General features: G+C 35.7%; 1 protein-coding gene across 2 annotated transcripts in view; it reads left to right on the top strand.

Annotated features, from left to right (window-relative positions):
* Window positions 1-2432, top strand: part of LOC136026973 (exocyst complex component 8-like) — a 90103-nt gene extending 87671 nt beyond the window's left edge. For both annotated transcript variants that reach the window (XM_065703844.1, XM_065703843.1), the window contains exon 14: window positions 2304-2432. The gene's annotated coding sequence lies outside the window, so the exon portion shown is untranslated. The remainder of the gene's footprint in view (window positions 1-2303) is intronic.
* The last annotated feature ends 21586 nt before the right edge of the window (window positions 2433-24018 follow it).

The following is a 24018-nucleotide window of genomic DNA, read 5'->3' as shown; positions in this document are numbered from 1 at the left end:
TGAACCCCCCACTGAAATGTTTTTCCGACTTGTAAAAATGTAACAAAAATGTATTCCCCCCCAAAAAAAAATCCTATATACGACCCTGACCTCAGCCTAGAAAATAAGTCAATCTCATCTTTTTTTATTATTATTAGTTTCTTAAAGTTTTCTTTTTTCCGTCTTTCAAAAAAAAATTATCCAAAAGGGACTTAGCACTTTAATCAAAAACAGTTTAATCACAAAGGAGTGCCGAATGGGTGGGTGCGTGAGGGATTTGTGCCCTCGCCTAGATTTTGAGTTTTTTTTTCGAATTTTCCAAGTAGAAAAATACTGCTCCCCTCTCTAGATTTTCAAATAGCACCCTGTTTCTTATCTTCTTTAAAATAAAAAAAAAAAACCTTGTCCCTACCCTGCTATGTTTTGTGAATTTGAAACACTAATGGCAAAGGAAGAGGTAGCTTACCTATATTTAAAGAGATTGTGATTCAAAACTTCTCCTTTATTTTACTGGCTTTAACTTCATAGCTTACATAGCTTACATCATAGCTTACATAACTAAAAAATCAGGTTAAACTATAAGCCTCACACAAAAGAACTAACCTGGCCTTACTTCCTTTTACAGGCTTAAAGTAGTGCTAGGCCTGACCATTAGACCTTTTGATTCTATAGGTACGGTTTTAAAAAGGTGGCCTTATTTGTCGCTACGAAAAATATAGAATTATGGGGTTGGCACTCGAAAGTAAGTAACATAAATTTTATAAATTTTATTTTATATATAAATTTTATATATAGCAAACATAGTCCACATTTTCGATTTGATATTTTTTTTTGCCTGGAACCGATTCCAGAATTCCGATTGCATATTTGGATCAATGGTGAGAGGAGGAACAATGTATTATTTAAATTTAAGAGGTGGAGGTAATTTTATTCCATTTTTCATTTAAACTACGGTTTTCAATGAAAATTTTGAAAATGAGTATTCTTCAAAATCTCGAGGAGGGTATCAATTTTTTTTTTATCGATGCCACTGATTTGAATTCAGCAAAGTTGTTACACAGGAAAATAATTAAACTTTTTCCCCATGAAATCTAACATACTGAAGTCCAAGGCAACACCGACCCTTAGAAAGTTTAAGGAACGGTAGTCCTACTCCTTTTTGTTGTAACTTTTGTTCGTTCTAAGTTTGATTTGATTGCTGATTTCATTTTTTTTTTTTTATGGAATTCATGCACTCTTCTACTGTAGTATCTTTTATTTTTATGTTTGGTATGATTATTAATTTTAAGTTTGAATTATTGTATTGCTTATTGTATTACTTATTGTATTACTTTTATTGTATTACATAATTGACTTACTTTATCTATATTACTTGTTGTATTGCTTTAATTGTATTATTTTTGTAGTTAGATATCCATTTTTTCTTTATTTTTGTTGTGTTTGTCTATTCTTCTGTAGTGTGTTTTTTGCTTTTTATCTTATATTCCATCTGTTTCTTTTGATGGGAAATTATTATCATTATTATATAACACCCAAAGAAATTCCGAAGTAAAGAAGTCCTGGCCCTCATAGGCTTTTTAAGTAATTAACTCCTACATCTCTTAGAAAATATTCCTTATAACATAACTTGAACCAGCATCTCTTAGAAAACATTCCCTATGACGTAACATGTACCTGCTGGCTGCCACGGAATGACGGGATAGGGCTCTAATGGAATCCAGGGATAGGGCTTCTTAAAAGCAGGGATATGAGTGTCATTTAAATCAGGGATATGGGTATCTTTAAAATCAAAGATACGGGTGTCTTTAAAAGAAAAGATATGGATGTCTTTAAAATTAGGGATATGGATGTCTCTAAAAGCAGAGAGGGAATACTAGGTTTCTGTATGCACAGGTTTGAGTCTATCAGTCTAAATTCTCTTATTAGTATCATTGTTACTATTAAATACTATTATTATGGGCGGACTCACTAAACTATATCATAGCTCAGGACACAAAGGCTGATAGCCCCACCCCAATAAAAACACAAAGAACCTAATTAGCGGTTTATGGCTGTTGGATGAGTTATCCATACCTTCCATATAGCTTGTCAGCTGTCGAGCTTTGCCCGCGATAACTATGTCCCCCAGCTTATTACCTAATTTATCAAATGTTACCAGCCGGTATCTATTCTGCCTTGACATCCTTCTGCTATATGCCTTCTTCTTTCTATAGCTATTTATCATTTTCGGCAAATTGGGAATCAACTTTAATTCTCGCACAATCATCAATAAACTTGTCCAATGCAAATTGTAATTTTTACTTTTAAATATTTTCTTCTTTCAGGTTTGATGTTTAGAAGTTTTCTAGATCTTCCAGTTCCTTATACTACTCTTTTATATTTGTTTGTTGTGTTTTTTATACTGGAGTTACTTTTGATCAGAGTTCAATAAATTTGCTGCTCTCGCTGTATAATCTTTGATACGAGGTAGCAGGTTACTGGCAAGGTTTGACCATAGATTTATTATCTCAGGGTTTATATTCCGTCTAAAACCTTCCAGTTATTACTTTGCAAGGCTCAGCTGGAAGGTTCAAGGTTAATACCTTAAGGTTTATGTCCCTCTGGAACCTTGTAGCTGCCACGGAAAGTTCAGCTGCAAATTTTAAGGTTTTTACCTTAAGGTTTATGTTCACTCTGGAAGCTTGCAGCGGTATCCGTGCAAGGTTCAGCTTCAACGTTCAAGGTTATTTCCTTGAGGTTTATGTTTTCTCTGGAACCCTGCGGATGTTGCCGTTGAAGGTTAAACTGCAAGGTTCAATGCTATCACTTTAAGATTTATGTCCACTGTAGAACCTTGTAGTTGTTACCATTGAAGGTTTAGCTGCAAGGTTCAAGGTTACTGTGTTAATGTTTATGTTCATTCTAGAAACTTATAGCTGTTATCTTGGAAGGTTCAGCTGCAAGGTTCAAAATTGTTACCTTATGGCTTATGTTCACTCTGGAACCTTGCAGTGGTTTTTGTGCAAGGTTCAGCTTCAACGTTCAAGGTTATTTCCTTGAGGTTTATGTTTTCTCTCGAACCTTGTGGCTGTTACCGTTGAAGGTTAAGCTAGAAGGTTCAAGGTTATTACCTTAAGGTTTATGTTCCTTTGAAACCTTGTAGCTGTTATCTTGGAAGGGTCACCTGTAAGGTTCAAAATTGTTACCTTAAGACTTGTATTCACTCTAGAAGCTTGTTGCGGTCTCCGTGCAAGGTTCAGCTTGAAGGTTTAAGGTTATTAACTTAAGGCTTATGTTCCTTTGGAACCTTGTAGCTTTGATCGTGGAAGTTTTAGCTGCAAGGTTCAATGCTATTACTTTAAGATTTATGTCCGCTGTAGAACCTTGTAGTTGTTCCCGTAGAAAGCTTAGCTGCAAGGTTCAATCAAGGTAACTGTGTTAATGTTTATGTTCACTCTAGAACCTTGTAGCTGTTATCTTGGAAGGGTCAGCTGCAAGGTCCAAAATTGTTACCTTAAGACTTGTATTCACTCTAGAAGCTTGCAGCGGTCTCCGTGCAAGGTTCAGCTTGAAGGTTTAAGGTTATTACCTTAAGTTTTATATTCAGTCTGGAACCTTGCAGCTAGCTCCGTGGAAGGTTCAAGGTTAACCTTAAGGTTTATTTTCTCTCTGGAACCTTGTAGCTGTTGCGGTGGAAGTTTCAAATGTAAGGTTAAAGGTTATTACCTTAAGGTTTATCTTCACTCTGGAAACTGGCTGGGGTTTCCGGACAAGGTTCAGCTGGAAGATTCAAGACTATTACCTTAAGGTTTATGTTCCCTCTGGAATCTTGCAGCTGTTACTGTGGAAGGTCCAGCTGCAAAGTTCATGGTTATTAGCTTAAGGTTTATGTTCACTCTGGAAACATGCAGCGGTTTCCGTCAAAGTTCATCTACAAGGTTCAAGGTTATTACCTTAAGGGTTATGTTCCCTCTTGAACCTTGCAGCTGTTACCGTGGAAGGTTCAGCTGGAAGATTCAAGGTTATACCTTAATGTGTATATTCACTCTGGAAGCTTGCAGCGGTTTCCGTGCAAGGTTCAGTGGCAAGGTTCAATGTTATTATCTTAAGGTTTATATTCCCTCTTGAACTAGATGCACGGTTTCAGTACGTTCCAGGTGCCTTCGCTATATAAATTTAATACAAAAACAAATAGATAAAACTTTTTTTTAATATTTTATTTTAATTTGGCCTTTACGTTTATTAATATTAATTCAAGCATAAATTTATAAACTTAACTTCTAGATAAATTTTGCGCTTCATTGATTTACCGTAAAAATAAACAGACGGAAGATAAACTTTTTAAATATTTTATTTTAAATTGGCCTACCAATTCAATATTCATGCTTGATTCTTTGCTTGCGTTATTGTCTAGGAAATATAACAATACCACCCTTCTCTCCAAAAGCTCAAAAAAGAGAACGGAAAGATATTTCAATAGATCCAATCCAAATACTTTTAGTATAAATAACCGTTGCTTTGGTACACCCAAAATCAATTCAAAATCATGAAGTTTCGAAATCAATTTTGAAGCTCTGTATACCAGAATTCTGTATTTTTTATTTCCTGCGTGCATACTAAAAGGGATTATGTTATATCACCCTTAAAATAAACTAATTTTTGAAAACAAATTTTTCAAGTAAAGTAAAGAATGGTGTAAGAACTCAAAACAGTCAGAAATTGCCATAAATATTAGGAAACATGTTATAGCCTTACATTATTGCTTAACTTCCAATTTCCTGAAAACTATTTGAATGTAGCAAATACAGTCAGTTGATCTTTTATTGATCTATTACATTTTCAAGCATTTTAGCCAATATAAAATCGTTTAATATGTGGTATATTTGAAATCTGATATGTTACTTCACATGTAAGTAATTTAGTATGTCAATTCTCTAAACACTATGATTAAAAAGTAATTCTTAAAGATATGTAGCTCGTGCAAACGAAATGTATGCAAAGAGCAATCGAAAATTTCAAAACAAGACACACATCAATAGGATTTTCATTCTACTCTGATTCCAAATATGTAACATTTGTTAAGATTAAGGGTATCCATAAACAGTTATTAGCATAAACTTAGTTGCGTAAAACGGGATGAAACACTGAAGCAAAATATGTTACAATATAGCTCATTTCTTTTTTTTTGTAGATTTCAATTATACCCTCTGCAGTTTGTAGAATATTCTATCTTCAAAGCCTTCCTCAACGACCTCAATTTCTGCGCCCGGCATAAATGCCAACCCTTTTAAACAATATGTAAGTGGCACTGTATTTCATGACATTTACTTCAATGGTGCTCTAATAGATCCTCTGCCTGGAAACAAATGTACACCCTTACCACCTAGCTACGCTAAAACGCCCTCCAAAAGGAGCCCGATACTTGTGAAAACTGTGCGATCAAGTTCTGAGTGTCGCGAAAAACTCCTTAGATAATTTTTAAAGCTTAAAATTCTAGGGAATTTTAGAGAATATTTGGCCTGTCATGGTTGTGAAATATATATTTTTTGTTCTTGTCGAATCATTCGTTGGAGGAATGCGAAGGTGGTCTCAGTAAGAAGCAAATCACAAGTTTTAGTTATCTTTGCCCAGCCAAAAGTGATGCTTCCCGCACCCTCATTCCTTCGCAGTGCCTGCCGCGATTTAACATGTAGTCGCATCAAAACTTCAAAATATCCATTTTTTATGGCACTTGGTATCTACCCATTGACATATAGCGATCGCAAATTCTGTCGGTCTGTCTGTCGGATGTCCCGGTTTTGCTACTTTAGGCACTTACAGGTAAGCTAGGACGATGAAATTTGGTAGGCGTATCAGGAACCAGACCAAATTAAATTAGAAATTGTTATTCCCCTGATTTGACCATCGGGCGGGGGGGGGGAGTGGGGGGACGGTTAAATCAGAAAAATTAGGAAAAATGAGGTATTTTTAACTTACAAACGGGTGATCAGATCTTAATGAAATTGGATTTTTGGAAGGATATCGTGTCTCAGAGCTTTTATTTTAAATCTTGACCGGATCTGGTGACATTGGGGGCAGTTGGGTGGGGGGAGAACCTAAAATCTTGGTAAACGCTTAGAGTGTAGGGATCGAGATGAAACTTAGTGGTAAACATAAGCACAAGTCCTAGATACGTGATTGACATAACCGGAACGGATCCGCTCTCTTTGGAGTAGTTGGGGGGGGGGTTAATTATGAAAAATTAGAAAAAATGAGGGATTTTCAACTTACGAACGGGAGATCGGACCTCAATGAAATTTGATATTTAGAAGGATCTCGTGTTTCAAAGCTCTTATTTTAAATCCCGACAGGACCTGGTGACATTGGGGGGAGTTTGGGGGGGGGACCTAAAATCTCGGAAAACGCTTAGAGAGGAGGGATCGGGATGAAACTTGGTGGGAAAAATAAGCAGAAGTCCTAGATACGTGATTGACATAATTGGAACGGATCCGCTCTATTTGGGAAAGTTGGGGGGGGGGTTAATTCTGAAAAATTCGAAAAAACGAGGTGTTTTTAACTTACGAAGGAGTGATCGGATATTCATGAAACTTCATATCTAGAAGGACCTCGTAACTCGGATCTATTATTTTAAATCTCGACCGGATCCAGTGTCATTGGGAGGGGGACCTGAAATCTTAGAAAATACTTAAAGCGGAGAGATCAGGATGAAACTGGTTGGGAAGAATAAAAACAAGTCCAAGATACGTGACTGACATAACCGGATCGGATCCGATCTCTCTGGGGGAGTTGGGGGGGGGGGAATAATTCGAAAAAATTAGAAAAAGTGAGGTATTTGTAACTTACGAACGGGTGATCAGATCTTAATGAAATTTGATTTTTAGAAGGATCTTGTGCTTTAAAGCTCTTATTTTGAATTCCGACCAGATCCTGTGACATAGGGGGAGTTGGAGGGGGAACCGCAATTCCTGGAATACGTGAAAATTGAGAGTATCTTTATCTTACAAATAGGTGATCGGATCTTAATGAAACAGGACATATAGAAGGATCTTATTTCTCAGATGCTCCATTTTTGACTCGAATTGGACCCGGGGACATAGAGTGTTGGGGGGGGGGACATAAATCTTGGAAAACGCTTAGAGTGGAGAGATCGGAATGAAACTTGATGGGAAGAATAAGCACAAGTTCTAGATACGTGATTGACATAACTGGAACGAATCTGTTCTCTTTGGAGGAGCTGGGGGGGTGTGTGTTAATTTGGAAAAATTAGAAAAATCGAGGTATTTATAACTTAAGAACAGGTGACCGGAACTTAGTGAAATTTGATATTTAGAAGGAACTCATGTGTCAGAGCTCTAATTTCAAATCCCGACCAGATCTGTTAACATTGGGGGAGTTGGAGGGGGAAATTGCAAATTTTGGAAAACGCTTAGAGTGGAGGAATCGGGATGAAGCTCGGTGAGTAGAATAAGCAAATGTCGTAGATACGTGATTGACGTAACCGTACTGGATTTGCTCTCTTTGGGGGAGTTAGGGGGTCGGGTTCGGTGCTTTGGCGAGTTTGGTGCTTCTGGACGTGCTAGGACGATTAAAATCGGTAGGCGTGACAGGGAGCTGCACAAATTGACTTAATAAAGTCGTTTTCCCTGATCCGACCATCTGGGGGGACTGAAGGGAGAAGAAAAAATAGAAAAATGAGGTGTTTATAACTTACGAGTGGGTCATCGGATCTTAATGAATTTGATATTTAGAAGGACATCGTGACTCAGAGCTCTTATTTTAAATCCCGACCGGCATTAAGCCATTGGTTTTCCTTTTAAATCAATCTATTGATTCTTAGAATTTTGTTAGAGCTCATACCATATGATCCCTTGGCTCTTGGCTCTTCTGGCCTCGTCACAAGTGCCATATGAACTCTTAGCTCTTGTTTTTATGTATGAACATATTTTCAATATAAATGGCTCTGTATTTTTTTTTTTGGAAAATCTGCATCCTAGGATTTTCTGGCCCGAAAAAAACCATCTAGGTCTGTCACGAGTTTGAGAAAATTTGTTAAGCGTTTTGATTTTGGAAAAAAATTCATATGAGAGACGTCATATTTGCGAACACATTTGAAGAGCGTAAAATGTTATTTTTGCCTCAGGAGAGGTTGCATCGTTTTTATTGTCAATGGCGCATGTAAAATTACTCAAGAAGCATAGCTAAGTATAAAATACAAAGTTTTTTCAACAGTCTTTTCAACAATTTCGTAATGCCCTGCGGACAAAAACGTAAATTAGCTATTGTTTAAAATGAATAAACTGAGACAATCGAATGATATAAGATCAAGTGAAAATGAACAACATAGACCATCAATGTGAACAACAATGTGACAAGACCAGTCCAAGCAGCTAGGGCATTGAAAAACATATCTATAGTGATGATAAAGAGCATACGCATTTCAAAAGCATACATAGGGGAACACGGGGTGGAACGGGATACTAAGTCTAAAATGATTTTTGTTAATTAGGAGTCAATACAAAAGGCTACAAAATTTCATAGAAACACAATGTATCGTTGCAAACAATGTTTGACGCTCCTATTATGAAAAGTGAACAAAATTATTATTTATTGAATTAAAATTTTAAAAAAGGTTCAAATAGCTTGTCCTGCTCTGTATTCGGGGCAGAACGGAGAGGTAGTTACAGCAGTATATCCAAATAAGTAGAACTGTTATTTTGCTTTTTATATATTTTGATTAAGGGAACAAAACCATTTAAACATATTCTTTCATCAAATTAATCTGATTCTGATTGCATTAATTAATTAATCTGATTAATAAAAGTAAAACTGTAATTTGGCTTTTTATTCATTTTGCTTAAGGCAATAAAAGTAGTTGAGACATATTTTTTCATCAAATCAATTTTATTCTGAATTACAAAATTTACATACAAAGATAGCATCATCGTCCTCGCTATCAATTAGTGAACAGGAATTGTGGGCGCATTTTTTATATATGGAACAGGCTACTCAGCCCTCAATTCAATCAAGCTCAAGCCGGCAGCTCAACTATCTTCTTGTTTTTTTTTTTTTCTTGGCACTTTTTCAATCTTATTCAGGTACTTCCCCTTTGTTTTTAGAGTTTCCATTTTGTTTTCTTTCCTAAAAAGTATCTTCAGTTCTTTTTCTGCCTTGGCAATCTCCTTTTTCCTTTTTTGCTTCTATACTATCCTCAAGTCTTTTTTGGATTGTGAGTCAGTTGTAACTGCAACCTTCCTCCTCCTTAAATTCGTCCTTTTTGCTCTTCCTCTGACTTTTGGAATAGGAATCAAATTTTCAGGTGAAACAGTAAATGCAGTTGCCGAGTCATTCATTTCAGTTGTCATCCAAGAGGATCCAGGAGTAGCATTGTCATCCATGTTAAATTGAACCTTTGTAGCTGGGGTGCCATTATCACCAACGGTAAGGTTAGAAACTGTAACTTTTTCACCCCTAACACTACAAGTGTGGGGATTTTCTTTATCAACAGATGAGCCAGACGAAGATTTTCTCACTTCTTCTTTCTCTGTCATTGGAGGTCAGCGGGTAGGAAATCTGAATCAGAGATTATGGCTGGGTTAGTTGGCCAAATTCCTGCTTCTTTAAATCCCTGAATTGCGGTATTCGTAGAGGCGCTTTGGATAAACGCTGGTCCAAAGAGTGTTGAAATTTGAAACACCGTTAAGACTTTCCCTGGGTTGCAACGGAGCCATTTTCGAAGCTCGTCACCGTAGTGAGGGCTCAAAGGCTTCATGAAAGACACATCAAGCGCTTGTAACTTATGAGAACAATGTGGGGGTAAAAATGGCAACGAAGCACCATTATCTCTTGCGTAGTCTTTGACCTCTAGGTTCTTGGTGTGGGTGGAATGTCCGTCTAATATGAGAAGAACCAGAAAGTCCTTTGATGCTTTAGAAAATGCTACAATTTTTTTTAATTCATGGTAAGAACAGCTCAGCAGCCATCCATCCAGTGCTGTGAATCTCAGCCCAACTCCCTGGAGGTAGCCCCAGCTCAACCAGCTCTCCATTTTCTTCCTCGGAAAAACTGACATCGGGGGCATGTATGATCCACTTGGAGACATGCAAATAAGGGAAGTTACGATTTCTCCCCTTTCTATAGAAGTTATTGCACCAACTTGTCGTTTACCCTCAAAAGCAATGATTTTTGAATGGTTCTTAGGGCTCACTGAAAGGCCAGTTTTATCGCAATGAAATATCTACGATGCTGCAAGTTTGTGCTTATCTACCAACTGAGTGAGTAGCGAAACAAAAACTATCCAAAGCCACTCTATTTAATCCCATAGCTCTTGTACCAGATGTTTACTCGGGCTTACGAATAGACAGAGTAAGATTTGTCTTAAAAAATCTGCTGACCCAGCTATTTCATTTTGAAATCTATGAGCTATGCCATTTCTTTGAGCTGAATGGTAAGCTAAGGGACGTAAGTCCTTCACCGTCAGACCAAATAACCGCGCCTCCATAGTTTTTAACTACGTCACAAGCTTAAGTTCCTGTTCTTGGGTAAACACGACTTGAAATTTTCCAGCAGCTTTATCAATCAAATACTGAGAAGTTTCCATTTTTTTAACGTATCTTTCAAGAAAGGTTGGGAAACATCAAACTCATTAGAAGCCTTCAGGCAGCAAAAACGACCAGAAATAACCAAATCAACAGCATTGTTCAACCCTCAGTAGACCAGGATTATTTGCTTGTCTTTTTCTTGATGATGAATTTATTTAGTGATTCAACTTACAAAAAGTATTTCACTTTCTATTCTAAAGCTAAACACTATGGACAAAAAGAAAAAGAAAAAAAAAAAAAAAAAAAAATTAGCCTTACGGCATTTCACGACTAACAAAGAGACAAAACTAAACATCTAAAATAAACTACAAAACACATAATTTTGTACATACAATCTAACTAAACAAGAGAAAACAAAAACAAAAAGACAAACTAAATAATACACAATGAATTCCGTTATCAGACATAAAAAAAAAATCCACATATTTTTTAAAAAAAATAAGATTATAACCCCAAATCCAAACGTTTAGTTTTCCTTATGTATTTCAGTAAAATATTTCTAACATTCCTAAATTTAAAAATCAAATCAAGATTAAACGGAAAAGGAACATTGATACTATTAAGGTGAAATATTAATTCTAAACGTTCACGAGCATAAATAGGGCACTCAAAAAGAAAATGGGAACAAGTTTCATTTACACCGCAAAGGCACAACTCCGTATCAATTTTGTTTATTCGGTGAAGAAAGAAATTTAGCCTGCAATGACCCGTAATAATCTGCGTTAGATGGTAGGAGGGCTGAACTTTGCAAACAGCTAATAAATCTTCTGTTGAAGCAAAAAAGCGAATTGACCAAGAACTAACTTTATTCTTAAATTTGTCTTTTTCTTATAAACTCGAACTATTACAGAATAAATTAAGAAAAGTTACTAACCTAATTCTAACGCCTGGTCGGATCAAAATAGTGTGGGGCAGAATTGGGAACTTCCCCATTCTGCCCCAGGAACACGCCCTATTATTTGGAGGCTATCGCCAAGCGAAAACTTCAAGTAAAGAAATAATAATGTGACTTAAACAGAGCCCATTGAATGTGCTGCATGTATAACTAACTATAGTTATAGTAAAAAGAAGTGTGTTGACCTTACTTTGATTAAAAAATAAAAAAAGTTGGAATCCAACAGCAAATAACTAGACAACAACAGGTTCACTCATCAAACGAAAGGTAACTAAACGAACACTTCGAAACTAAACCATTGTACTTCGGCTGTACCGGGCTGGAGCAGTTGTAGCTATTGCCGCTTGGCACATCCTGTTTCCTTGTCATCTGAAAATTGCCTACCCCGTTCCACCCCTTACCCCGTTCTACACCATGTTCCCTATGTCATATTTGTCTTAGCAGTAGTTGTATCGTTAATGTCTATGATGCGTACAAAATTACACAAGAAAGATAGCATAGCATAAAATATGCAAGTGCGTAATGATACAATCAAATCTTTGTAAGCCTGTGGTGAAATTGAAGAACAAAGAAATATACCGTTATAAGACATGCGACACGAGGATATAGAACGAATCAAAAACAAAATTAACGAACAATGAATTATGTGGTTAGATAGAACGTTTACTGTTACAGGACATGCAACGAGGAGGTTCGGAAAGAATCAAAAACGTAACTGAAGAATTGGTTAGATAGAGCATGGTCAAAATTACCGCGAAGAACAAAGTATTTTTGCTATTTAAATGCAAGCGAAAGTGATAATGAGAACGAGTGAAAAATGAAAGTGAAGGAGAAATAAAGGCAAAAATGAAGTGAAAAGACTTATTAAGTTTCAACTGTTTGCAATTTTTTAAAAGGCCTCTAGAGCAAACAATTAAAACTTTAAAAATATTTGCACACATTTCAATAGCTTGCTTCAGCAATGCAAAAACCTTAAAAAGAAACACCTTAAGTTTTGAGCAAATTGTCTGAAGTAATAAAATCCAAATAAAGAAAAATGCGACTAGAAGACTTGTAGCAACGATTATCAAAACAAATTAAAACGAAAGCGAAGACCAAAGAAACTTGTAATTACAAGACAAGCGAAAGAGAGAATCAGAACGTGTCAAGAACAAAAGTGAAGAACAAAGACACTTGCGGCTAGAAAATCTGCGACGGCGAGACTCACAACGTTTCAAAAATGAGAGTGAGGAAGAAAGAAATATAAGGTTAGAAGAACAGCGTCTTTACAATCTTTGGAGCAAACACGGTGTGGCACAAAACCCAGTGCAAACTGACAAAGATACCGTAAACTAAGTAAATGTTACATATAAGCCAAATGTTGCATATGCAGTGGCATATCCATTGCAAATACCTGAAGGCAGTTTTGAACCACCGTCGTATTGCCCAATGTACATTTTAGATCCCAATGAAGCTGTTACAGAACGTGTCGCACATCCTTTAAATTATAAGTAAGTAAGTAAGAACTTTTATTACCAGAAAATTCACTGGAATTATATCGGACTACAAATGGGAAAAGAAAAGACAATCACACTACGAACATAACCATAAATATATACACACTATGTACACTAACGAAACTACTGACACATGATAGATAGCCACGGATTCGTCCGTCCCTTAGCCTTTCCCAGGAAATTCTTTACGACCTGGTTAATGCAAACTGTTGGATCGGACACTCCGTAATTGCGCATGATATACTAGTTCCTCGTTCTTGGAGGATGTCTCAGAAGGAACTTCGCGAATCGAAAAAACAGAACTCGTACTTTTGTACACTGGGCGGCTGACAAATATTTCTAAAAAGATGCAATATACAGTACATGTAGGAGGGCAATGACAGCGACGCAAGATATCTTTGGCAGAGTTGATATCTACGGCCGATTTAGAAACATTAAATGATAAACCTACTTTATTATATTCCCTACTCAAAACATCAAATTCTTCGATAGTCGATCGACCGACCTGTTCAAATTAAGTAGGTCGTTAGCATACGTCATCAACGAAAGGTCGATCCCTTTTGAAACACAAGACGTAGCTACCTGGGCTTGTGCCGGCAGAACGCTATTGTTATACAAACTCAGAGACACAACTGAGCTGCCTGATCCCTTTACGAATCAGTACAACAACGGATTAAGCCGGACTTGAGGGTATTTTGATTTGCGCTCTAAGGCTATTGTACGTATAATATACAGATCTGACAATACACAGATTTAGCCCTTGTTTATACGCTTCTAAAAAGATTTGCGAATGCACCGACGAGTCAAACGCCCGGCTTGCATTAAAAGAACCAATAATTAATGGGTCAACCATTGCCTCAGAGTCAGACAAAATAGCAGCAAGGGTGAACAGAGTATCAGCGCAACCAAGACCTACTATACAGCCAAATTGGTGCTTTGGCATTTGGCAGCAGTTTCTAACATGGACGTAAGTTTTCCTCTACAGAAAACATCGGGCACAATACCGCTTAAGAATATGATCTGGTACAATAATCTTAACATTACATACGAAAGACGAGTACCATTCACAAGGTGAAGTGCACACAAGCCGTCAACTCCGCGCGATTTTTTCTTGTGCAACTTTGTTAGATTTCTCGTAATCCAATGAATCTCTTGGAAGAAATATTCTGAGACAAAAACAGCTATACCAACAGTTATTTGACCAGCATTTGCTGTGACTATACATAAGTCTTAAGGCCAAACTTTTGAATTTGTTGGCTTTGACCCCAGTACTTCTATTTTTGATCATGGTATGTTTTATGTGGTATTTTCTCGTGTTCAAAGACAACTTAGCTGAAAAGTTCTGCTATCTGCTGAAAATGAACGATGAACAGGCAATACTGTGTGGAAGGAAGCCCTGATAACTGCCAAAAAAAAAACATCTTACTATTAGAATTATCTCTATTTTTATATTTATTAAAACATTAATAATTATGTATATATGCCCTTATAGATTTTTCCTCGAAATCGGTTTCATAGTTGTTTTTTTCTAACTGACATATTGAGATATCTGGCCACAAAAACTCATGTATCTTGGTCACAGCCTCAAGGAATAATTTGATGTTTTCCCCAGGGTGTTTGTCTCGAACCTACGGTGACGTCATAACATCAAGCAGAGGCTCACATTGTCGGCGGTTAGAAGACAAGCAACAATAAGAATCTATTTAATGCTAGCTGGGTCCCTCATTCTTCTGATATACTTTGATAATTCCTCGACACACATTCTCTTTTTACTTTCTCTTTCAGCCGCACGCCAGGTTTTGCGTTGCTCTTGTAATACATCGACACGCTTTCTTTTGGTAATTTCTCTCTGAGCCACAACCCTAACCCCGCCCTCCCCTAAAGCAACACGTATGCAAGGTGCTAATTTTTAACTAAATAAAACCTGTGGATAAACAACATTCTTCGCTGTCCCATTGTCTGTGCATATAAATAGATTGTCCGGTTTATCGACTCTAGAATATGCAACGTATAATTGTCCATGTGAAAAATCATCCGTATTAAGATCTATACCGCATTTTTCTAGTGATTGCCCTTGAGCTTTGTTGATGGTGATTGAAAATGCTAATGGAATTGGGAATTGCAATCTTTTAAATTGAAAAGGCAGATCCGTTGAAATCATAGGAATGCGAGGAATAAGAACAGCCTCGCCCTCAGAAGGCCTTGTCAAGATTGTTGCCTCTATTACGTTCTCCGTTGTTTTTTTACGGCAAGTCGCGTGCCATTGCAAAGCCTTGGAGGGTTAATATTTCACAACAGTATTATTGGTACGCCTATTTTTAGTTGTAGCACGTGTGGTGGAAACCCTGGGAGATCCAGGGAATTTCAAAATTAGACTTGTAAATAACTGCCTGGTCTCGAATCATGGCCAGGATAATATTGTTGATTTCGTGGACGGTTTTGTTCTTGGATGCCAGAATCGCTCGTTCACTTAGCCATTTATGATTTTTATAATTGGTTAGAATATTCGGAAATGCTTTTTCAACCAAATCATTTTTTGACGTCACTAAATTACAGAATTCAGGAGGTAGTTGTATAAGTCCTGAAATTGAGTCGACTGGGAGCTTTCTGTTTCCAATTGCCAGGAATTGATAGGTCACAACTTTAAGGAATAATTTTTGTTTGTCCCAGGGCGTTTTGTATCGGACCTACGGTGCATCAAAACACCAAGCTCAGGCTCATATTGTCGGTGGCTAGAAGACAATAAACGGTATTTGTGCCATTGCGTGATTTAGACATTGCAGAGGGCATACGTACTGGGACGTTTTTGGTCAATAGTGAATTATATAATAATACGATTAAAGCAAAAATATAAAGACTGGTGGAAGGCTGGAATTTTTTTTTCCATCTATGACTTCATGACAAATCACTCATGATTGTATATAAATTCGAATAGTTAAAGTAAAGGTATGTAAAAATGTCGAGGTAATTATGCTTGAAAATAGAGCGCAACGAGATACGCAGCTACAAGACATAAGCAGTTCCCTGGCACTGCTATGTGGTAGGCTTGTTTATATTGATTCTCATTGTTGCTTGTCTTCTAACCACAGACAATGTGGGATTCTTGATGTTTAGAAGTCGCCAGAAGATACAACCACCTTGGGAAGAATAAGAATTATTTCTCAAAGTTGTCTTCTATTTGGATGGGTATTGTGGCCAAAAATATCAATATGCGAGTTTTAAGAAAAAAAAAAACTCTGTGACTGATTTCGAGGAATAATCAATAAACACAGTTATTACTCGTTTATTTAATTTAAAAAAGGTATATGGTTCTAACAACAAGATATTTTGTTGTCAGTCGTCAATGATTCCTTTCACATAGCATTATATGCTCGTCGTTCATTTTCAGGTGGTAGCAAATCTTTTAAGCTCCGTTGTCTTTCAACACGAGAAAATGCCACATACAAAATTGCTTGATTAAAAACAGCAGTACGGAGGTTGATGCCAACATATTAAAAAGTCTGGCCCTGCAGTTTATGTATTCTCAATACAAATGCAATTCAAAGTGGGAATTGATGTCGTTCAACAGTACGTCCAAGTTGACCATTACCGGAGTTGAGTGTTACTCGAGAAATATAAGCTTCGTTTCCTGATATTACTCCAGTAATTATATTCGCCTGAATTATCTTGTTACATATTTTAGTAAAAATAGGGCGAGTTCCATTACAAACATCTTCTGAAATATGTAAGTTACGCAAAAGCATAACTATTTTATTGTTACTTTATTTTAAGTCATGGGGTGGCAAATCTGCAGTGTCAGTTTAACTGAGGAATTCTGGGGTGAATTCAATTCCCCCATCTTCTTTCTCTTTTACAGAATCTTTTACGGCTTCTTTGTAGGTTTTTACAGTTTTTGTCCCACAGAAAGTTGGAATCGAAGATTGTGACAATTCTGTTCTTCTAACCTAATATTTCTTCCTCTTTTTTTCGCTGTTACATCGCTGTTACGCACGACACACTTTAAACTGAATGATCATTTAGTATACCAATATGTAGTCTTTTTTGTCAAAAATTATTTGTTTTAAATATTGCATTTTGTCAACTAAAAAAACTCGTTGACCTAACAGTATTCTACAAACTTAGCCATTGAACATGTTTCAGTGCCACACTAGCTTCAGAGAAATAAAGAGGCCATTAACGGTGTTTCCCGTGCAAAAAATGATTGTCCTTGTCGTTGAGACCAAGGGACTTTAAGTTTCCTGTAGAAGGTTTTTGGCAAAGGAATTTCCAGTGGTGCCGTTTTGTTTCAATCTGACTCCATTTCTAAAGGGTTTTGGGCTTTTTTGTTACTATGGGCCATGTTCATCCTTTACCAGGTTCCAACTACCGCTGCAGCCACGAAAAACCCCATTTATTTCCTTAAGCTAATTTTTTTTCTGTCAAAAACTCCTTCTTGTAAGAGACAAAAAAACCTTCCAAGCTTTCAACACGTTGACGCAACTTCTATCCTTAAATTAGGCCAGCTCAAATAAATGCAGTTAAACCACTTCGTTTCTGTCCAAAAACAGCATTACCAACACTGAAAAACTGATCAGATTCTCTTATCAAATTGTAATTAGAAAATTATTTGGAGCACGATTAGAGCATCTTACGACCTTTTAAGGCAGGCAAATTTTTTTTTTCCACTGATCCATCCATGGTCTCGCAAAAACAAATTTCGAGCGCTGTTTTTAGTGTGATGGTTAGTTTGGATTTCGCAGAATTTTTCTTTTTGGGTCATGCAGACAAAAATCACTTTTGTTTTGCTAAAATCTCTATGAAGTGACTTGGGGAGTTCCCAAAGTTTGGAAAAATATAAAAGTTGATTCAACCAATACAGCCAAAATGTTCGAGATGTACCCAAAATTTTGAATCGTACTATACTTAAACATGCGGCATTGAGCCAGGATCTCTATTTATATCCAAATATGCACAAAACGGCTTATGTATTCAACTCATTAAACAGCGAATACCAGACTAAATATCTTAGCATGGTAACAAAAGTTTTCGATGACAGGTTTTTGGCTTTCAATATGATACCATAATTTTTAACTTATTTAACGCGTCATTTCATTTTTACCCAAATATACCTTTGTGCTTACACTGCAAAAAAATTCTCTAATTTCGACAAGTAAAACCAGTGGCACAAAAATGTCAAAATGCAAAAATAAATTTTTTCCAGAATCATTGACTTTAAAAAAAGTATGACAGGATTCTTGTAACCAAAAAAATCATAAAACATATAAATGCTAACAGAATTGCCTTATTATAGTCAGGAGGACTTCGATCTTTTTGTTGTGTACTTACTCTTAATACTGACCTCGATGAACCGAGGCTAGAACTGGAACTTGATCTCGATGAACCGGAGCTAGAACTGGAACTTGATCTCGATGTTGATCTATGTTTTGTCGTCCTCGACCTTGATCTATAAAGTAATCTAGGAGTCATTTTAAAAATATACAAGTTATTCTTTTGATATACTGATGTTCCTTCTTTTGAAATTCGTCATGCCAGTTTTCAAATTGATTTACAAAAAAATATGCAAACGGTAATTCTGTTTAGTCATTTTATAAGAAATTAATTAAGAAACTAATTAATTTCTGTATTTTCAGTGAGAACAATAAGTGGCTAGAAATATTTCTATAGAAAATTATAACTATTGACTAATTTTTGAAAACGAATCGGAATTAACAAGGAACTATTTGAACTTTATATTGACTCCTTGATATAGACACAGGATTACAGTTATGAGATGAGGTGATCACTCTACTTGTTGTCTATTTTTCTATATTTCTATATTATTCTCTTTTTTTATGCTCTTTCTCTATGTAACAATTATTTCACTGTCATATACACTTCCTTCCTGTATGATCCTGTATGTAGCCTTTGGATGCTTTTGTAAAAAAAAACATAATAAATCCATAAACATTACGCTTCTTTCTTTACAATACGCAGCATCTATTCATCACATTATCAAGATAACTTTCATTGCTTACCACATTCATAGTTTATTAGTTTAAATGAAGCAGATCTGAAATCCTTTTTACCATCAAGTATTGACTAGGTCTAATGTTTGAGGGTCAAGCAATCTATTAACAAAGAACACTTAGCATCAACAGATGCAAAACAAGAGAGAATTATATCAATTAGGGCCTATGTTGAATGTAGGAGGGAGGATCTTTGTCCAGTTTGAACCACCTTCCCGAGTTTTATCTGACTCAATACGTGTAAACACATTTTTGCACAGAGAAACCTTGGTCGCTAATGTTTTTTTTAACTCTCTGTTCAGATATTCTATTGATACTTAAAAGCACTTGATATGTCTTTCAGTAAATTCTTTCAACTGTAGCATAGTGAAGAGAATTAGATTTTGAATCTCTTTTTTCAAGCCTTTTTCTCAAATAAAGATGTACGAACTGAAATCATCATCAGATTTTTTCTGTTCTTCGAATTTGAACATACACATTTTGCTGGTTTCAGGTCATGAACAATAACAAAAAATATTGGCTGCTGTAGTTTCCCTTTACAATGTTTTAAACCATGCTGATTCCAATGGTATACTTTTCATTTTGATATGACGCCATTTTTGAGGGTTCGAATTACCTCAAATTTCTTTTCACAATAAACTTTTACTTTTAGGGCGAACGGAAATAATAGTTGCCATTCCTAAATCAGTGTCAGATGGCAGTTTTTTTTTAAACAAGTTAACCTTTTTTTTAAACACATTTTTTAACTTTGGTTGCTATTGGCTGTGGCTAGCTTTTTACTAGGTTGCAGCTACCTCTGCAACCATGATTTTGAGTTCTTAATATCGGTCAGATTCGCGATAATCAAGTAGCTGTTTTTGCTTATCGACGTTGGAATGATCTATGACCTACAGATTTTGCTGATTTTTTTTAATGTAAATCGTTCGCTCCACAGGTATGCGATTAGGGAGGTGGATAATTTTGTTGTTGAGTACCAAGACACCAAACGTGCAAGCTTCGGAACTAGGTATTTAGCTCCAGCTATTTGGAATTATATCCCAGCTGGCTGAGGCTGAGCACATTGGGTCCTTTAAAGTTTAGTTTAAGATACATTTATTGAAGAGGTTAGTTCTTTTTTATATTATTTGTTAGTTGAGTCTTTTTGTCCCTTTGTTTTAATATTTTATAAAAAAAAATTATTATTAGTTGAGAATCAGAGGATTGCATCCTTTCCTAATCAGGTTTTTCCAGCCTTCCCCGTTCAGTTGTTTGTACAACTAGTTTGTTTTGTAATTATTGGTAAAATAAATAAATATATCATTAAGTTATACCTTTAAGGGTAAGTTGTGGGGGATTTTTAACTAGCCGAAGGCACTATGATTATACTTGAATTTACTTGATACTTGAAACTTTTAATGGGGCTAATTCAATTCAAAATTTAAAGTTCTGGTGCACTTCTCAAGATTAAAAAGAGATCAAATAGCAAGCAGCCCTTCTCTCAAGTCCATTCATTTTCCAAACGCATTTAGTCAAAATTTTGAGGCAGCCATTTTGTACAGCATAGTAGAAGGGTCTATCAACTATATCTTTAGGGTTATTGGGCATGTCAACCCCCAGAATTATACAATTGGCCCATTATGTTTTAAAACTAAATGTTGCTTTAAACTAAATCGAAAGGGATTGTGTTTATTGTCGCCAATAAGACACCTCAGCAATATATCGAGAATAGGGAAAGAAAGAAAATCCTATAACAGAGGGCCACAGGAAGAAACTTCGGCTAGGTAACACTACGGTCAGTGCTAGTAGTAGTTTCTTATGTCGAGTAGGTCTACATTGAACCATGAAATATTCACCTATAGTTTGTTTACTATTTTGCCTCAGTCAGAATAAAGCATTAACAAGTATTATCAAAGAATAAACAAATGCGTTTAACGAGAGGTCAACAACAGAAAAGTCTTAACTAGAACTAGCAGTAGAGTAAAAACAAGCCAAATTTTGGACGACTTTAAGATATTACCAGGTAACGTCAAATGGCGAAGTTTTGCTTTAGAGACCTCATTACAACGATTTATAACATTTTTGTTTTTACTTCAAGTAAGTGGTCCGTTTAGTTACAGCCGTCCTAAATATTATTACTAAGTTCTAAATATATTTTTCCGAATTCAAAAATTGTTCATAGGATCTTCAACGGAGTCCTAGTTAAATACAAAAAGACTAGCTTTAACAATAATTGCAAACAGAATTTAACAAGGATTCAACTCTTCTAGATTCTTATGATCTTACGATCTTTAGCTCTCAAGATTGTAGTTAAAATAGGTTCAGGAAACGAGCTTGTACCAAGGTTACCCAGATTTACAAGGCAACTATCCCATCTTTTATACAGGTAGCCCCCAAACTTCTATCGAGTCATCAAAACACCATTATTTTAATCAGTCGTCTTTCCTTGTTAAAATTCCTTTTTTAAAATCCCATTTTAAACTTTGACAGTAATATAATAAGATTTGTACAGAGGATGCATACTCGCCTATAACTCACGCTGTTAGATGAGAACCCCTATTTATTAAATTTTGTACATTTTTTGAAATATTTTTATGATCATAAAACAAGAAATACATTAATTTAAAGCTCTATTAGAGTCAAAATCTAGATAGTAAGTGTCCCCCTCGCTTTCTTATAGAATTTCAAAACAGTGCTCATAACCCTCGAGAATCAGGGGGTTCTCAGTTTTTTTCTATATTTTAAATAAAGCCCAGTCAAGAAGAGTAGCTCAAATATGACATCATGCTCCACATACATGTATTTTTATATATTATCTTGCACATGTAATTTATATATTATTTTACATAAAGAAATGTTGCTTTTGTCAAGAGTTGGATTTATTTTTACCATTTTCTATTCTGAGCTAGAAAAGAGACTATATATAGCTATCCTCCTTCAAATGAGTCCTTAAACAACCTTATGATGTTTCAGTGCTTCATTGGGGGCTAAAGAAAAAAGGAAGGAAGAAAGGAGACACGTTAATGGTTCCCATACGAAAAAGGAATTTTTCGTAAGACTGAGGACAATGATTCTCCTCAATAATGTTTTCGGTATTGATTTTTCTATTATTTTAGTTTAGCAAAGTTAGAGAGCAAATGGTAGTAAATGTGTCGATCAAATTTTCACTCCTAGGTTGATAAAATTGAGAAGTGCCTAAGTTGTTGGTCTTAACTTTTATAGATTATGAGCAACCATTCGATTCTGTTAATAGAAGAGCTTGAGCAAAGGTCTTATCCTCGTATGATATACCAGACAAATACAATAAAGTGATTAGTGCTATTATTTTTCTATTATTTTAGTTGTCATTCCGATTTTACTCATATTTCTAGATACTTCATGCTAATTTTCAAAATTTCTATAAGTTTGCCTTTGCAATGAACTTTTACCACTAAGATTAATTGAATCCACAGTTTCCATTCTAGAATCTGCTTTAAATAATGATTGTTTGCAACTTGAATGTTCTTGGTTTGGTTTTTAAATTTGCGGTTACCTCGAGCTTGAGTTAACTGTTGTAGCACAGTGGGTTGATGCTCTGCTCGGCGATACGGAGAAGCCGGGTTCGTTCCCCGCTGCAGCAAGGTGGGGTGACAAGCTTGCTACCTGTCCCTGTAGAAAACACTTAGCAACTGAAATGTCAACTCGACAACCTCTGCGCCAGCAATGGCTCAGGAAGATCTACATCCTTTATCATATTGGGCTAGAGTTAGTTGTTTACTAGGTTCTGGCCACTTTATAGATGTCTTATTTTGAAAAATGAAAATGAGTAAATTTAATTTAGCTGCAAATCTACATTTTTGCCGACCAAACAATTTCCATTTGAGAAAAACTGACAAAACTAAGAAACTGAAATATCAATGCAAAGCGCCAAATTTCCAAATCAAGTGTCACGTTATGGCATTGTTTAAATGAAACTTATTTTTCCTTGACTATCTTACCTTGGTTTTTACCAATTTTATCTTTATCTTTTGCATTATTACACCCAGACTATTTATTTTCCTTTTTCTTTTTATCTCTTCAATGCATAGCATTCTTCCTTATCCCCTAGACGCTGGATTCGTCTTATTTCTTTTTCTATTCTCCATCCTGTGAATATCAATGCCATAGGTGTGCCAATTCATGCAAAAATCTAAGGCGTTGCTTATGTTTCACTCGATTTATATTGTGTCTGAGGAGGTGTATCCTGGTCGGGCTTAGTCTAATGGTTGAATAGGAAATGATCTTACTGTCTATATATCTCAATAGTGGTTGCGGCACATACCGCAAACACGATTATGGCACATGATTATGGCCATGACCATGAACAATAATTAAAGCTCAGTGTACTAACTTATGACAGTGGTTGTGGCATATACCGCAAATATTATTATGGCACATGCCATAGCCATGAAAAAAGTTAAACTAAGTTCAGTGCACTAACATATGAATAAAGTATTACATTTCGGATGAGGACAATCATTGTATAAGATTTTGTATAATATTTAGGTATATCGTTTCTTGTTTAATAAAGTCAAATCTAAGTTTCAAGTTCAAGTCATAACGTCTTAATATTGCCATTGCTGTTTGCTAAGAACTGTAATCAGATTTTTTTCTGAGCTTGTTCTTAAATATAAAAAGTAGCATAATTATCCAAGTCTTGTGCAGTTTCTTGAACACTAAAACAAAACGTTAGCTAATGACTTGGTAAATAACGAAAACAAAATCTAAAGGTCACGAAATTGTAAATAAACTTAAAACCTATTGTTCTGGTATTAAAAAGTTTTTGAATTTTAATCCATATTGGAGTGTTAATAATTCACTGCAGGTGATAGAGTCTTTAACAATGGTTTCAGCTAAAAGAATTGAGTCTTTCGATTTTGCGACAATGTATACTAATTTATCACTTAACGTAGTGTTAGATAATTTAAAAACTGTTATCAAGAAATCTTTCCTCTTATCTAGTAAACGGTTTTTAAAAATAGACACTTATAATAAAAAAGCTATATGGACAAATTGCTTTAATACCACAGTTAACTTGAGATGTTACAGCTTGGATATGATTTTTGAGTTAT

The sequence above is a fragment of the Artemia franciscana genome, chromosome 5, assembly GCF_032884065.1.
Source record: "Artemia franciscana chromosome 5, ASM3288406v1, whole genome shotgun sequence".
Lineage (NCBI taxonomy): Eukaryota > Metazoa > Arthropoda > Branchiopoda > Anostraca > Artemiidae > Artemia > Artemia franciscana.
Note: the sequence above shows the minus strand (reverse complement) of the source record. Positions and strands in the feature narration are given on the sequence as shown.